The following is a 16,457-nucleotide window of genomic DNA, read 5'->3' on the forward strand; positions in this document are numbered from 1 at the left end:
ATGAAAATTACTTGTTGGTATTTGTAGTGCATGTGTTAATGGCTGATGAAAGTACATTGCTCAGTATCAAGTGAAAGATGCGAACTACAAGTCATGAATTAACATGATTTTATTTTATGTAATACGGATGCATTTTGTGAGTTTTGATTTGTCTTACATGCACCTACCAAGTGTACGTATATTGTGTTTTGGTATCACTGTCGCCGAGTTATCTTTGTGCCAAAAGGGAATCCTTTCTTTGTTGGAAGCCCACATCAGTTGCTTCCTTTTTGCCAACACGCTATGCGGCGGCAGTAAGAGTAGGAAATGTGAACATACTCGGGTCGACAAAATGTGACGTTTACATTTCATTTCTCAGGATTCTGTTTTTATTGTTTTCAAATCTAATCATTGTTCTTTAGCTATTGTAGTATCTGTTCCAGCTTGGAACCTTCTAGTAGTGTATTTGTGTTATTGTTATTGTTAGGTAACTTGAACACCAGTACGTGGTGACTGATGTCACCCAAGCTTGTCATGTCTATTGAGCAAGTGTCCTGGGGTTGATTTAATCAGTCTGTAAAGTATACTGTTTATTCATATGTATTCCAGAATTTGGTATCAACAAGTGTTTTAGAATTTGTTGGTACTTTTCTTAATTGTACTGTAAAATAGAAATTCATTTTCATTGCAGTCATATATGTGTCAGTCCAAAAGTAAACAAAGTTGTTTCGTATCTTGAATTCTAGTCATATTTCCATATCTTGAAATGCTCAGTGTTCATCTTTGTATTATTTGTAAGCTGAACTAGTTGTCGATTTATATCTATACTTCCGTCCACTTGTAAGTGAATATCAATAATGACCCTTGTGTATAACATACAATATCGGGTGTAGGTATATAGTATGCTGCTGTGGCAGTACATAGAAATGGTTTTTCAATCTGTTACTCGGTGAGTCTTACCTAAAGAGATATTTGTAGGTTGTAGGTTTTCCCCATTGTTTCAGGTTGAGAAGGTTAAAAGATGCATTGACTACTCAACACGTTGTGTAATATTTTCCGCATTACACATTTCCCAGTGCAACAATATTACCCAGAATCCTCATACCTAGATCTACGTAAGAGAGAAAAGTGGCCTTTTCGTGGGTTGCATCTATTTCTTCTTCTTGTTAGTAAATCGTGAAAGATATTAGCTTTTTCATCTATATTTCTTCGGACCTTTAAGAAAATATGGAATCCAGTATGAAAATAGGAATAGCCGTGTCTCCAGTCATGTCAAAAGTTGTTTGTGTTGAGGTGTGCGTTTTTGCCAATTTCTTCCAAAACGTAACCTGTCGTGCTCTTAGTGCACACTTAGTTCTTTTATAACACACCTAATGAAGCAATGCGTAATCTTTAGCCTGCTGAATAAATTTCAGCGTAAGGCGTTGTAAAGAGGGTGGGTGATTTCAAACAGATGGTGTGCCATTAAAAACGTGACAAGGGAAGCAATATTGTGAACATTAATTATAGACAGAAAAATGAACATAACTATAAAAAAAATTCCAAATATTTTCAAACACACAGAGGTTAAGGCCGACGCGAACTTGAAAATTGTAAATATTCGTAAAGTTCCCTGAATTACGTGATGGTAGGTGGAATACGTTTTGTATCAGGAATCTGTTTAAATCGTGAAATCAGCGCTTGTTGCTTCCATCCATCAATTCTCCAATATCTCAAATATAGCTGACTTAAAATTCATATTTTTTCATTGGATGGCACCGACGCGAAGGCAAATTATCAACTGTAACAGGAATATATCGTACGAAAATTGTCGTCAAAATACATTTGTATTTTCGATGTCATCGTGCCATATGTTCAAATGACTATAATTAGTTTGATTCAACGTGTCATGCCATAAAAAATACAGGACATAACAAACGACAATTAAGGACGCTACAACTCAAGTTTCAGGGGGGTTTGGTTCCATATATTCCATGTTCAAGCAGATTTACCCGCCTCGTACTGCAAGCAGACGTACCAAAATCAAACATGGCGTGCTTCGCTGTACACGATTTAAAATGTTGTTATTTAATCCTCAGTAAAGTTGCTGTTTCTATCGTTTATGTGTTATCGATAGAAAGCAGATGATCTCCTTAGTCGATAGGTGTTCGATTTGATATAATCATTTTATTAGAACGACGCATAAACGATAGGAAAGATCAAACATGTTCACGACACCGTTCAGGCAAAAGTTGCCGGATGTGATTTCACTCACGGGGAGACGTCAACCGATTCATTCCTTGATTACAGAAAATAAGTAGGTATGTTTGTAGCACTGTATTTCGTTTGTATCTTTTAGAATACACAAAAAATATAAGTATGATAAATCATAATGGATAACGATATGGTCCAGGCGATAAAATTCGCACATTTCTATACCAGTTTGACCTTCAATGCTCCCGTGACCCGGAAGCGGTAGTTCTGATTTGTATATGTCAACACGAAAAGGAAGTTCGTCAGTATCATTTGTTTGAAGATGTATTAGACGAAATACCGCATGTTGATCACTCTAAAGACGCCCATAGGAATATCATTGATTATAGATAATAATGTTAAGGAGACAATTGCACAATATGTTGAATTATATTCTGTCCCAAACAAGTAACATTTTCATACCGAGCGGCATGACGACCCAAGGTGACCAGCTGTTGACAAGTGCGCGAAAGAAGCAGAATGTGTTTGAATGGATTTCTATACATGTTGGTGTAATATGATACAACATTTGAACAATTAAATATTGTTTACTAATATGTTTCAAATAAATATATATGTCCTATATACAATTGAATAAGTACTAAAATAAATAATTACAGAATAAATACACCAACTGAGGGACTGTTCATAATTTATTGCTGTGGGGAGATGATGATTTACATGGAGGAGCATGAACAACGTGACTGCTACGATCCTATGATTTACATACCAAATAAGTGACACTCCTGCCCCAATTCCCAATTTTTAAACATAACTTCAGGTACTACATGTAAAACGTTTGATTACATCTGTATCCCCAGTACATGTGCACAAAACTGATGACCTTTCTTCCTCCTCAGTACAAAATTGGTGACACCCCTATCCCTCTTACAAATAAATATCTCTCGCTCTCACATATACGCGAGCGCACACACACACACTCACACACTCACTCTCTCTCTCACTCTCTCTCACACACACACATTATGAACAGTCCCTAAACATATGTACATTCTTTTGGCATGAAATTGTTTTTGGTATTTGTTTTCACAGCAACAACAACGACAAAGGTAGTAATAGGTACTGGACATTTTGACTGATATTTGTAATCATGGAGACCTGGACAGCACTTGATTTTATAATATATTAAGGTATGGTACCTTTCAAAGCATGGTACAGGGCACATGTGAACATTACAGCTCTTGCAAATGAAAGTGGTCTGATGTCTTTTGGCACCTCTGAACGAACAAAGCACACAGTCATTGCACGAGATCTTACCTTTAGGAGTTTTATCCTGGGTCTTACCTGGGAAATGGCGAGCTGTTAGTCTAGCAGGACGCTCCAGGTTGGTTGCAGGACGCTCCAGGTTGGTTGCAGGACGCTCCAGGTTGGTTGCAGGACGCTCCAGGTTGGTTGCAGGACGCTCCAGGTTGGTTGCAGGACGCTCCAGGTTGGTTGCAGGACGCCCCAGGTTGGTTGCAGGACGTCCAGATCGTGCTCTTCCCTGTCGCTCATAACCCTCCAGGCACTTGGTTACAATGACCAGTCTGAACTTTTCAGAACTTACTCTCTTACCTGGGCTTGCAGCTTTGAAGATTATCAGAGCATTACTAAATGAAACTTCCATCAGGTACAAAAACACCTTTTTCCACCACTTACAACACCTGTGGAGCACCATGTAGTATTGCAACTGCTTGTCTGCCTGGTCCACTCCTCCCATGTGGTGACTGTATAGCTGAACTGCTTTGGGTTTTCTTACATGTCTAAAGTTGTTTGGTGATGCCCTAGATCTTACTCTTTTCAAAAAACAAGAACCATTGTGAATGCTGGTCAGAAGGTTTACTTTTCTTTTATCAGTCCATGCAATATACAAGAATTCATTATCCCTATATAAATGCGGATCATCACCAGCTTTTGGTCTTGCATCCTTGACAGGCTGTGGTACATCCAGTCGGGAGGCCCTCAGTGTGCCACACGCACCAGTCTGGTTGTCACTTAGTTCCTGGAATAGAGAAGTGAAAAAGCTGTCCATGTACACATGGTGACCCTTACCATACAGAGGCTGACACAATGACGTAACAACCTCGTACGTCAAACCATGTGGTCTCCCTCCCTCCTGTCTGCCAGTGTATATTTGCTAGTTCCACATGTACCCAGTACTGCTGTCTGCCAGACCCCATGACTTGATACCCCACTTATGTGGTTTATTTGGCATATACTGCAGCAAACCTGTTCGTCCATTGAAATGAATCGTACTCTCGTCCACTGACACCTCCCTGCCTGGGTGGAAGTGCCTCTGCCATCCTGGAACAAGAATTTTCATGAGTGGTCTTATTTTGAAAAGTTTGTCATGTTTTGGGTGCTCTTTGGGGAAATCTTTGGTATTGTCATTTGGGTAAAAAACATAAGTATCTGAATAAATCCATCCCTTGCCATGATAGCTTTGAACCCTTTACATTCGAGTAGTGGGTCACTTGACCAGTAAGATTCATACGATGGTTTCTTTGACAAACCCATCACTAAAAGTATAGAAATGAAAGCCCTCATTTCGGAAGTATCAACCGCTTTCCAATTCTTAGCACGTGAATGTACCTTCAACGTGTCCATCTTTTCAGCTATAAATTGTGCTGCAAACGTGTTCGTTTCAGTGACAAGCAAGTCAAACACTTCATCACTGAAAAAGAGAGAAAAAGCATCATACTCACTCAAATCTTCACCTGTATTTCTTGGCCCAGATCGATCGACAAAATTTTGTAGCCATGGCGTTTCACTCACTCCGACTGAGGGGTCCTCCAAAAAATCTTCTTCATCGTCCCCAAGATCCAAATTTTCAACTTCTTCTAAATCCATGTCCTCGAACCCGAAAAAGTCTTCTTCACCTTCACTATCCGAGTTTCCGAAAAGTTCGCGAAAATCTTCGATCGCTGAAGCCATCATGCAAATCTAAGTTCCAGATCAAGTGCGGGTTACAAAAATACAAAAATATTAAGACTGAGGGAGATTTCTATGAACCGTGACTACCCAGGTCAATGAAAAGTAAACAAGTGAGGCTGTATATAATTGCTAATTACGTCATTTCCTAATTATTTGGCGGGAAAATAATTGGGGAAATTTCTCGAAGGCATCCATATTTAGCGAGAGGCGTGGTGGTCCGGTTTCCACAATCGACGAAAACAATGCAAGTATTGCAATAACGTTTAGATATATGTAACACTTGGTCATTGCAACCTATAGCCGTTATTGCGTTGCATCTATGTTTTAGATTTTATCAATCGTTTTCATTTATTAGCTTGGATATGTGGTTATGTGTGAAACAACAAATTAGCGAGTTTGCCACGCCCACACGTGTCATCCACGCACGTCAACAGCTGGTCATTGCCGATGTTTTCACGAAATGTGTCAAAAAATCAATGGGGAATATTATTCTTCACTAAGAAGAAAACTGATAAATATGTGTATCTGAAATCAGAAAACAAAATTAAAATTCTAATGTGGCGAAAAACGGATTTTCCAAATATGTTGATGTGTTTGTTTACCACCGTTGCTATGACAGTTTCCGTGTCAGCCAGTCGATGATGTAACAACCGTTCTCGTTTTGGTGATTAATATCTTCACATAAAGTGATTACTTTTCGAAAATAAGTTTTGTTTCTGACTCTGTATTATAAAGAAATAACAAATTTTGGTCAGTTAAAAAAAAATTATAACATTGCGATGAAAAAATCGGACTTTATGTAGCTGAACGTGAAGCGCCTCGCATAAACAATGGCCGTCGCATAAACAAGGGCCGTTGCGGGAGCCTTGTGCCGATAAAATTAGTTCGTGGGCGTTTCGTTTTGAGGTACAAAAACTTCTTAAACTTGATATATTCAGAAAGCTGAGAAATTGTTCATTCCATAAGTAATTCAAGCCATACGTAAATCAAGTTTGGTAAATAGTTGTTGCAAGTTATGTTTAGGGACGTCATTAGGCTACTGTCGAATGGGTTCGACGGCAGCATTGAGAGGATTAATTAATCCATTAAAATGGATATGTTATTTAAAGCCTGTTTTATTTACACGCAAGGGAGTCTGGCATTGTTTCCCCTTTTCAGTTTGCAGTTTATCACTGACAATATCAAGCTGTGATTTAACTCACCCAGAAACATCCGAAGGCATTCATTTCTTTTCGTCAGGTTTTGATAATTATGTTTTGACAAAGCTTTGACATGTTTGTGGCAATATAGCGATTCCTCGGAGAACCTCAACTGGAGAACCTGCTGAAACCTTCTAACTGAAACTTGTAGTGTCAGCCATTGGTCAACGAGTTCTTGTCCAGGTGTTTGTAATTTCTGGACTTTTCTTGGCTATCACACTCGTTGTTAGTAAAGTGTATGGCACGAAAGGAGCTGCGCACCAGAACTGCATATTTGGTGTGGTGTTCTTATGTTGAAATATCAGTCCATGGCAATGTCTATGGTACATATATTTCCCTGGACAACGATCAGTTAAGACCGACACACTATGCTTCTTAAACTGTAACTGTACCCTACAAATTTGGCATCCTCACGAACACAACATCTGCATGATGTTCTCCCATGCCTGCGCCACTCCGTAACTTACCATGGGCGAAGCATGCCTCGTTACTAAAAGACACATCACTGACATTAGAAACATTGAGGAAGATGAGAATGGGTCAATGCAGGCCATGTGTATGGTCGTCTAACAAGGATGCCACAAGTCGCAATACCACATATCACAAATGTCCATGCATTTCCTTTTAAGCCCAGTGTGTGTGCTCGATTCTATGCAACTGTTAAGGCGATCATGTGATTGTTGTGTTTTATGACCAACCGTTTTACAAGGGTGCTCCACACAATGCTGAAACTGCCCATAGATCATTACACAAAACTGAAATACAACATCATTGGCAATAATGTGTGTGGCTAGTCTCTGATTTTGTTGAGTATATCACAGCTTGTCAACTTGATACCCGAGTGAGTGTGAGTGAGTGAGTTTAGTTTTAGGCCGCACTCAGCAATATTGCAGCTATATGGCGGCAATCTGTAGGTAATCGAGTCTGGATCGGATAATCCAGTGATCAAGAACATGAGCATCGGTCTGCGCAATTGGGAACCGATGACATGGGTCAACCAAGTGAGCGAGGCTGACCACCCGAACCCGTGCTGAGGGCCTATTCTACCTCGAGACCTTCACGGGTCACTTGATGCCCGAAGTAACAATTACCACATTGGTGAAACGAATAAACACCGCAACGGTGACAGTAACAACAGACTCCGGGAAGCAGGCTGCACAAACGCAAGTTATCGCCATTGTTGAACGAGTGATTGGTCAAATTTCTGCAAGGTCATGGTTTGAGTCATCTGCTCTCTTACTCGTCTTCCCAAAGGTATATGACTAGGTTCAAGTTGCCCGTCAGAACGTTTAAATGTTTAAATGTGAGTCCATGATCAGGCAGAAATCACAATTTGCATTGTATGCAATATATGTTTCATTAGAAACATTATGATTCAATGTAAGTTATTCTCAAATCAATGCCCAATTTTCAGTATCACTGCCCAAGATTAGAAATAATATTCCCTCATATGACTGTTGTCTTTATTTCACGCAGTATGTAAAGACGAAAAACATAAACAATTTCCACTTCACAATTATCTTTACACCACCATGTATCAGCTTGACATTTTTGGATTGTTAGAAATGACGATTCCACTTTGGCAAAACCAGTGAATGAATTTACGGAGCTGACAAATCATCATATGTCATATTTGGGATTTCACTTTCTTAGTAAAGTACAAATTCTAGTACTTTTTTTCGGTTGAGTCCCATCCGGGATTCGAACCCGCACCCTCAGAGTCAGGCACCTAATCGCCAGCACACAAAGTCAGCCGCCTAGCCCGCTCTGAGCGTGCGGGTTCGAATCCCGGATGGGACTCAACCGAAAAAAAGTACTAGAATTTGTACTTTGCTAAGAAAGTGAAATCCCAAATATGACATATGTTGCATTTGACCACTTTCTAAATGGCATCGTGTAATCACTGACAAATCATGAAAAGAAATCAGTGCGATTCTAAAATTTGAACCCATGATTACCTGTCTCTGCCACATCAAATGAAATTACAAAGGCAATCCGTGTTAGCAAAACTGAGTTTCACTTCGTTTGGTTTTGAAAATACTAATTCCAATTGCAGGCGCTCGACTCGTTTCTCGTGTATCAACTTATACACACATCCCCGATATCAAGCACGAAGCAAAACAAATGTACAACGATATGGTTCAGTCTACATGTTTATTGATCATATTAAAGTGAGCCTGAAGTGTCATCTGAAAAGGAAAGAAACCTTTCGTTCAAACACATTGCGTTGCGTTGTATTGTGTTCAGTGTAACATAGCTACTGTTTCAATCAAATGTGTTTGCGTAACGTCAAAATTGGGTTTGCTATTTATGATTCGTTACCTTTTCATTGATAAAAGGTATTTTATTAGCTTGTGTTTAGGTACTGTTTCAAATAACTATGTTTGCAAAACTGAAAGTGAGACAAATTAGATTAGTTTGCTGTATAAAGTTTCATGTTACTTATCTGTTAAACAAAACCACGGTTTTGTTAGGTTGCTTGAAGTTATGTCCAAGAAACGAAGACATGAAATTAAAAGAAACCCACCTTGAAAGTTAGTTCCTTTCTCCGCCACACTTGGGTCCTTAGTCCCTTTGTCCTCCTTGACGGCTGGGGCCTTGTCTTCTTTGACCTGGACCACCGGGACCTTCATTTTCATTTCCTCCAGGACCTTGTCTTCTTTGACCTCCTGGACCACCGGGGCCTTCATTTTCATCTCCTCCGGGACCTTGTCTTCTTTGACCTCCTGGACCACCGGGGCCTTCATTTTCATTTCCTCCAGGACCTTGTCTTCTTTGACCTCCTGGACCTTCATTTTCATCTCCTCCTGGACCTTGTCTTCTTTGACCTCCTGGACCACCGGGGCCTTCATTTTCATCTCCTCCGGGACCTTGTCTTCTTTGACCTCCTGGACCACCGGGGCCTTCATTTTCATTTCCTCCAGGACCTTGTCTTCTTTGACCTCCTGGACCTTCATTTTCATCTCCTCCTGGACCTTGTCTTCTTTGACCTCCTTGACCACCGGGGCCTTCATTTTCATCTCCTCCGGGACCTTGTCTTCTTTGACCTCCTGGACCACCGGGACCTTCATTTTCATCTCCTCCGGGACCTTGTCTTCCTGGACCTGCTGGACCACCAGGGCCTTCATTTCCATCTCCTCCGGGACCTTGTCTTCTTTGACCTCCTGGACCACCGGGGCCTTCACTTTCATCTCCTCCGGGACCTTGTCTTCTTTGACCGTCTGGACCACCGGGGCCTTCATTTTCATCTCCTCCGGGACCTTGTCTTCTTTGACCTCCTGGACCACCGGGGCCTTCATTTTCATCTCCTCCTGGACCTTGTCTTCTTTGACCTCCTGGACCACCGGGGCCTTCGTTTTCATCTCCTCCGGGACCTTGTCTTCTTGGACCTCCTGGACCACCGGGGCCTTCATTTTCATCTCCTCCGGGACCTTGTCTTCTTTGACCTCCTGGACCACCGGGGCCTTCATTTTCATCTCCTCCGGGACCTTGTCTTCTTTGACCTCCTGGACCTCCGGGGCCTTCAATTTCATCTCCTCCGGGACCTTGACTTTTTTGACCGCCTGGACCACCGGGGCCTTCATTTCCATTTCCTCCTCGACCACCTGGAGGACCACCTCCTTGAGGATAGGTCCAACATACTGCAAGGCACGAGAGCGCCAGTAGTACAACGAAAGCCTTCATGATGTGAGTGATGCTGATGTCTCGAAACAGCACAGCTTTTATACGCTTCCAATCCCAATCCAGATGACTGCTCATTACATCTCAGTAATTACCAATGATGACTGTGTTATTGTTTGTATTGTCATAGAGACAGTTTTGCCAGCTAAAACATGACTCTCCGGTTTCAGACGTGCATTGTTCATTGTATAAAATGCTGAAATGGACAGAGCCCCAAGTCAACATATGTTATGAGTTCGTTAATGAGAAGTTGCAAACGGTCATTGAAGCATCACGTCGCAATGGATGTTTACATATCTTATTACGCAACATTGAAGACCACTGAGAAGATTGAATACAAGCACGACGTATTTCGGAATTAAATCATATGGATTTTAGCCAGGTGATGTAATACAGTGTGTAATTCAATTCCGGTAGATGCCATATTTATCAAGCTGGGAAAGTAGTGCTTTGTGAAAACGAGAGAAGAGGCAATTTGTCATTAAGTTTTCAGAGACAACTTACACGATTTCAGCGTCCTTCCAGATTCCATTATCACGATCACTTTAAAATAAATGTTGGAATGAGAATTGCTGGAATATTGTTGAAAGAAGGTGTTTTTATGTTTTATCCAAGACATAGATCTGAACATGTGACAGTAGAGGTGGATTCACTGGCGTGTTTCATGTCTGGTTCAGGTTGGTAAATTGTAAAAAATATTGGTCTTGACAACCTTACTGGTAGATTATGTGAAAAGAGATGACTCCGTGCTCGCTATAAAATGTTGGAGATCTTTTAAGATGAAACAATATGGGTGCATTGTAATAATATTTCAAAGTGGGTGTAATGTAAAATTATTTGAAATGGGTGTATTGTAATGGTATTTTAAACTGTATGTATAGTTATGGTATTTGAATTCGTAGTGTACCCGGCTGTTTGATGCATGATGCAATGGTAGCGAATTTCTGAACCGACATTCTAGTGTAACATTGTATTTTCACGTACAAACTTCTCTCTTAATCGGTAGTGGCACGAATGTACATTCTGCAAGCAAATCTACGTTGGGCGAGATTGATTGTTTTCAGGAATGAACGTTTTTCCTTACTAAGAACATAACTGAAATAACATGCATTACACAATATGATACTGTCCTCTACTATCAAATGGAATCCATCTACTAGGGTACCTTTGTATAAAGCGATATTAGCGTTAAGGTGACCGTGACTCCTATACCCTAACAGAGACTTAAGGTGGTCTTAGCGCTAAGGTAGTTATACACCCTGGTCATCTGACAGACAACTCTGCCGACTTTAGGTACAGAACATTGCTTTGCTGTATAATATCTATCTTTAACTGAGTGACTGTGTGAACGGGTGAACACATTTAGTTTAACCATTCTCCATTTCTATGGTTTAAGGTAGTTTTGAATACTGTTTCAGTTATATACTCAACTAAATAGAAAACACAGCATTTGTTGTGTGGAATCCCACAGAGGAAATACTACGTGCAATATTATGAAAATGTGTATGATCTTTCTGTCATCCAGGTAAAAGTGTCCGCATGATTTTATTAGACAAACTGGTGTAAGGCGATTGTCGCTGTTATTCAAGTAGATTGGGGGCGAAACCCAGCAGATGTCTCATCTTTTGCAACTTGACTCTTTTGAAAATCACCTTATTCCTGTCTCAGGCGTATGGTTGCCCTCAGCTCTGCGTATGTATCGATGTAATGTTTGCTTCAGCTATATTTAAGAAATATTTGGGGAGTAACATCAGTTAAGAATTGACAGTATTTTCCCTGTTCATTCATATGATGCACGAACCGTATGATGTAAGTGTGTGTGTATACAAATATGAAGACACAGGCACAAACAGACAACCCCATTCACACCCACCCACCCGCACACATATAATATATCCATATGTAAATTAAATATACATATGTTAACGCATATTGGTGCGTGACGTCACAGAAAGGATATACCATAAAACGCATAGAAAGGCCGTAACAGGATCAAGTTAGCCTTGAAACTATAAACTGGAACAACGTTTACAGTGTCTCAAATATCGCTGCTCTCTTTCTTTCGTGCTCTACCAACATTCGACATTCAATACTACAATCATAAAATCGTGGAGCATGTAGCGAGAGTTTAAATATTTACGCAAGCGACGCAGTATGATATCTGATATTACCGAGGCGCTGATTAAACCGAATTGTTGTTTAAACACAAATAAACACATGATACAAACTAGGTAAGTGGCACATACAACTCGTGCATCTGTATCAAGTAAGTTGCAATTGCTGTCGGCCTTCATTGAGGCTTCTGTTTCGCTTAAATGTTGATGTAAAGAGTCCATCCTCAATAATACAGAGAACGAACCGTGACCCGTTGCTACGAACGACGAAAAACCCAACCCATAAACTCATTTCAACATACGCAAGGACATAGACTTTACTTCAAGACAACCATACGTTCGACACAGGTGTAAATTCACAGAAGTTTTATACATCTATGGGCTTAGCACTCAGTACAGCCTTGGAGGTAGGCTAGTAGATAAGAATTTTCCTTTGAACAAACGCTAAAGCCAGCGATAAATACACTCGACAGGGGCAGTGGTGTTCGCCCTGGAGGCCCTGCCGCTGTTAACGTAATGTGTTTTCCCGGCTGTGACAGGTAATCTACCCGCGAACAAGGAAGTTAAAAAGGCCTCCATATGCACAGCAAAGATAACCGGGTGCAAAGATCCGACTGTCAGTTATTTTACCTACTGAAGGTTTAATAGTGTCTTAGTGTTAACAAACGTTCAGCAACTGGAGTAAGGACATGGTACCCGACTTAGGAAAAGTGTGACGATGTCAGCATTTGGTCCTGCGAGCAAGTACTTGTGTTCGCGGTGGATCGGTGTCATGCTCCTTGTTTATCAGACAGGTAGGTACAGATAGGCTACATAATGTATATGTTACAGTCAGATTGTGAAATCAGTCACTTTGCGTCATTATGTGTAACAATAATGAACATACTTCATTCATTTCATGAAATTTTAAGTTAATCTACATGGTGGGAATGTGGGGATTGAACACTGATTTACGTCACACGTTGGTAGGTTAATTAAAGATGGATAGATAGATGGATAATGTGTATGAAGAATGCTTATGTACGTATACGTTTCTGCGTCGGGCCGACGTTTTACATTTCTTATTAGAGCGTAACGTGTAAAGCCGATTTCATGACATGTAAAGGGAGCTAATTCCGCTCTCACACCCAAAGATAAACCACCCATTTGTATCTTTCCTATCAGTTACACATACTTCAAACACAGTATGTTAAAAAATCCTTTATTATTGATAAGATTGTCTAGCTAACAGATAAAAAGCATGGCGAGAATTGTATGAGTTGCAAATAGTAAATTGAAATATAGACCAGATAAACAGGAAGTAAATTGACAATGCGATCGTTAAATACACTATCGATCTCCTCTTTATCATTACATGTATGGGAGATTTATGGAGAGTTATCTGTCAGATCGGAAGGTTTAAAAATCATTACAACACGTTCCCCGGAATAGCGTATAGTATTTTTATAAGTCGAATTACCGTGGAACATTTAAATGAAAGATAAAGGAGGGTTTAAAAATAGTTTAAAGAGAGTGTATCCAGACGAACTTCATTTAGTCCTGTAATTAATGAACATTTTTTATTGTTCATTTGTTGCAGAATGGGCCAGTGATAAGGGCGGGTATAGATGTGGGTGCGTGACAGCTGTAACACAGTTCATGTTTCAAAGTGATGAGGGTGTGGTGGAGCGTAATATGTGAATCAATGTGTGAAATAGTTCCCCAATTTTGCTAGCCAGTCGAGCTAGCTATTCCGGAAAGTGGCTAGCCTAGTCAACATTTTTGTAACATTGACGTGATAATAGAGGCTAATAGTTTTATAACTGTGTGAGTTTTATGCAGGATATATACTGGTGTGATTTTCTGTGTGGTATATGTGTTATAATGGTGTGATACTGGTGTGAAAATGCCGCTATATTGTGTGATATGTTTGTGTTATAGATGCTATAATGGTGTGATACTGGTGTGAAAATGCCGCTATATTGTGTGATATGTTTGTGTTATAGATGCTATAATGGTGTGATATTGGTGTGAAAATGCCGCTATATTGTGTGATATGTTTGTGTTATAGATGCTATAATGGTGTGATACTGGTGTGAAAATGCCGCTATATTGTGTGATATGTTTGTGTTATAGATGCTGTAATGGTGTGATATTGGTGTGAAAATGCCGCTATATTGTGTGATATGTTTGTGTTATAGATGCTATAATGGTGTGACAATACCGGGGTACTGTGTGATATGTATGTTACAGATGATATAATGGTGTGCTATCATTCTATTTTTACATTGGTACATGGACTCTAATTATGTTTAAATGCATATTGTAGATTTCAGTTAGAAAACATGATACAGAACACATCATGTAGAAGTTAAAACATCATTCAGAAGGCAGAGGGTGGCAGATCGAGCATGAGGAAAATGATCCATTCTTGAACTTGTCAAGAACATTTTGTCAGTTCATAATGTCTTTTAAACCCTTGTTAAAAGTAAAAGGCTGTCATTTATTTAGACATTTTACAGTTAAGGTGATATTTTTGAAAAGGATAAGGATCACATCGATTTGTTTTTAGTGACCTTTTAATTTACATCCAGATGCAGTTTTCAAGATTTTGCCAAATAGAAGTAAACTTGCTACAATAAACAAATGGCGTGTTATAGCCTCTACAGAATCAGAACAAGTCATGATCAATGTACTTCATCTTAAAAAGTTTATTATTTGTTGGTAAAAGGTGGAGCAGGAGTTTGTATTGAAACCATCGCAAATTGGTGTCTTTGGATATAAAAAGGATATAAATTAGATAATGTTACCTCAGACAGATGTAGCATGGTAAATTTTTGCTATTGAACTTTTAGGGGTTGTTTTAAATACTACCCGGTAATACTACGGGAAGATGGTTACATTCAAGGAAGAGTGACCAGGTATGACAGACCGCGAGGGAGGAAACAGCAAAAAAAAAGAGGTGACCAGCACCATGTGTACAGGAAACAGTGTACATAGTGGGACAGGGGAATAATTCGTACAGTCATCTAAAATCAGTATCATGTTCATACATGGGTTCCGAAAGAACTGACATTAGGGAAACATGCCACGCTTGTTGGCTGTCGTGGAACTGGACAGTATGTTACAGACTAGGGCATTTAGTAAGGAGAGATTCGCCGAGAGTACGAAAGCCGCGACATCCAAATACACAAACCTCTCTTCTCCGTGAGAGAGTGAAGTGTAGCCTAGTGATTAAAGCGTCCGCTCTTCACGCTGAAGACCTCGGTTCAATTCCCCACATGGGTATAATGTGTAAAGATTGTTTTTGGTGTTATCCTCCGTGGTTTTGCTGGAATATTGTTAAAGGTGCGTAAATCTACACTCACACACTCACCCTGAGGGAAACCATCACCTGGTTGTAAGGGATACCACACCTATACATAAATGAGTGAGTGAGTTTTAGTTCTACTCTGGTATATAGCTAGACGATTGCTGAATGCGGCGTTAAACAACAAGCAAGCAAACAAACAAACAAAGATGCTCAGTGACAGCGAGAGTAAGAAAACAGGCAATATTTGACGACGGTTTGGACATAATGTGTGTAACGGCACATGGGAGGGATGTAGTGGAAACCTCGACTTGCCAAGCGACCAAGGGAGTCACCATATTCCCTTCCCTAGGAAGCAAGAATATATTTCCCCTGTATCTCTACTCTAGTTGAGGCTCCTTTTCAATCTTCAAGGTTTTTGGATTTTTTTATCCAAAATTGTTTACATTGAGAGACATAACCATTTGTCACCCATTTGTAGTAACATGAAATTATGCATTTATATGCATATACATATGCCGTGATATGTCACGTAAATGCCATTACGGAAAGAATAATGTGAATTACAAATGATAAAATAAATGAATCCGCTGGGTTGTCGTGTCTAGATCGTAGGGCCATCAACTGCTGTGACGAATTATGCCCGGAATTATTATCCTGTGTCCTCCAATTCACCAACCATCACTTCCATTTACTTCAGACATATTGGTGACTGTCGCTAAGGAAGATCGGATCTCATCGAAAAACGTTCCACATTCCGTAATAGAGCAGGTTGATTTGAGGAGGAAAAGATATCGAAAATGTCTGATTTGATTTTAAGGTACCCGTGTTTTTCATATACTGCTGTGGTCAGTAGACAGCAGCTGCCGTGTTGCTTGTGGGTTTGGTTATGCGAGTTTAATTTCATTCTTTATAGACTTGTTAGGCAGCCAAAATATACAGTGTATAATCCCAAATTTCAGCCTAGTTTTACAAGGTTGGAAACTATCCCTTTTCAGTCAGCTGACTGAAAATTTCACCATCTATACC

Source organism: Haliotis asinina, chromosome 7, assembly GCF_037392515.1.
Source record: "Haliotis asinina isolate JCU_RB_2024 chromosome 7, JCU_Hal_asi_v2, whole genome shotgun sequence".
In the NCBI taxonomy this organism is placed as follows: domain Eukaryota; kingdom Metazoa; phylum Mollusca; class Gastropoda; order Lepetellida; family Haliotidae; genus Haliotis; species Haliotis asinina.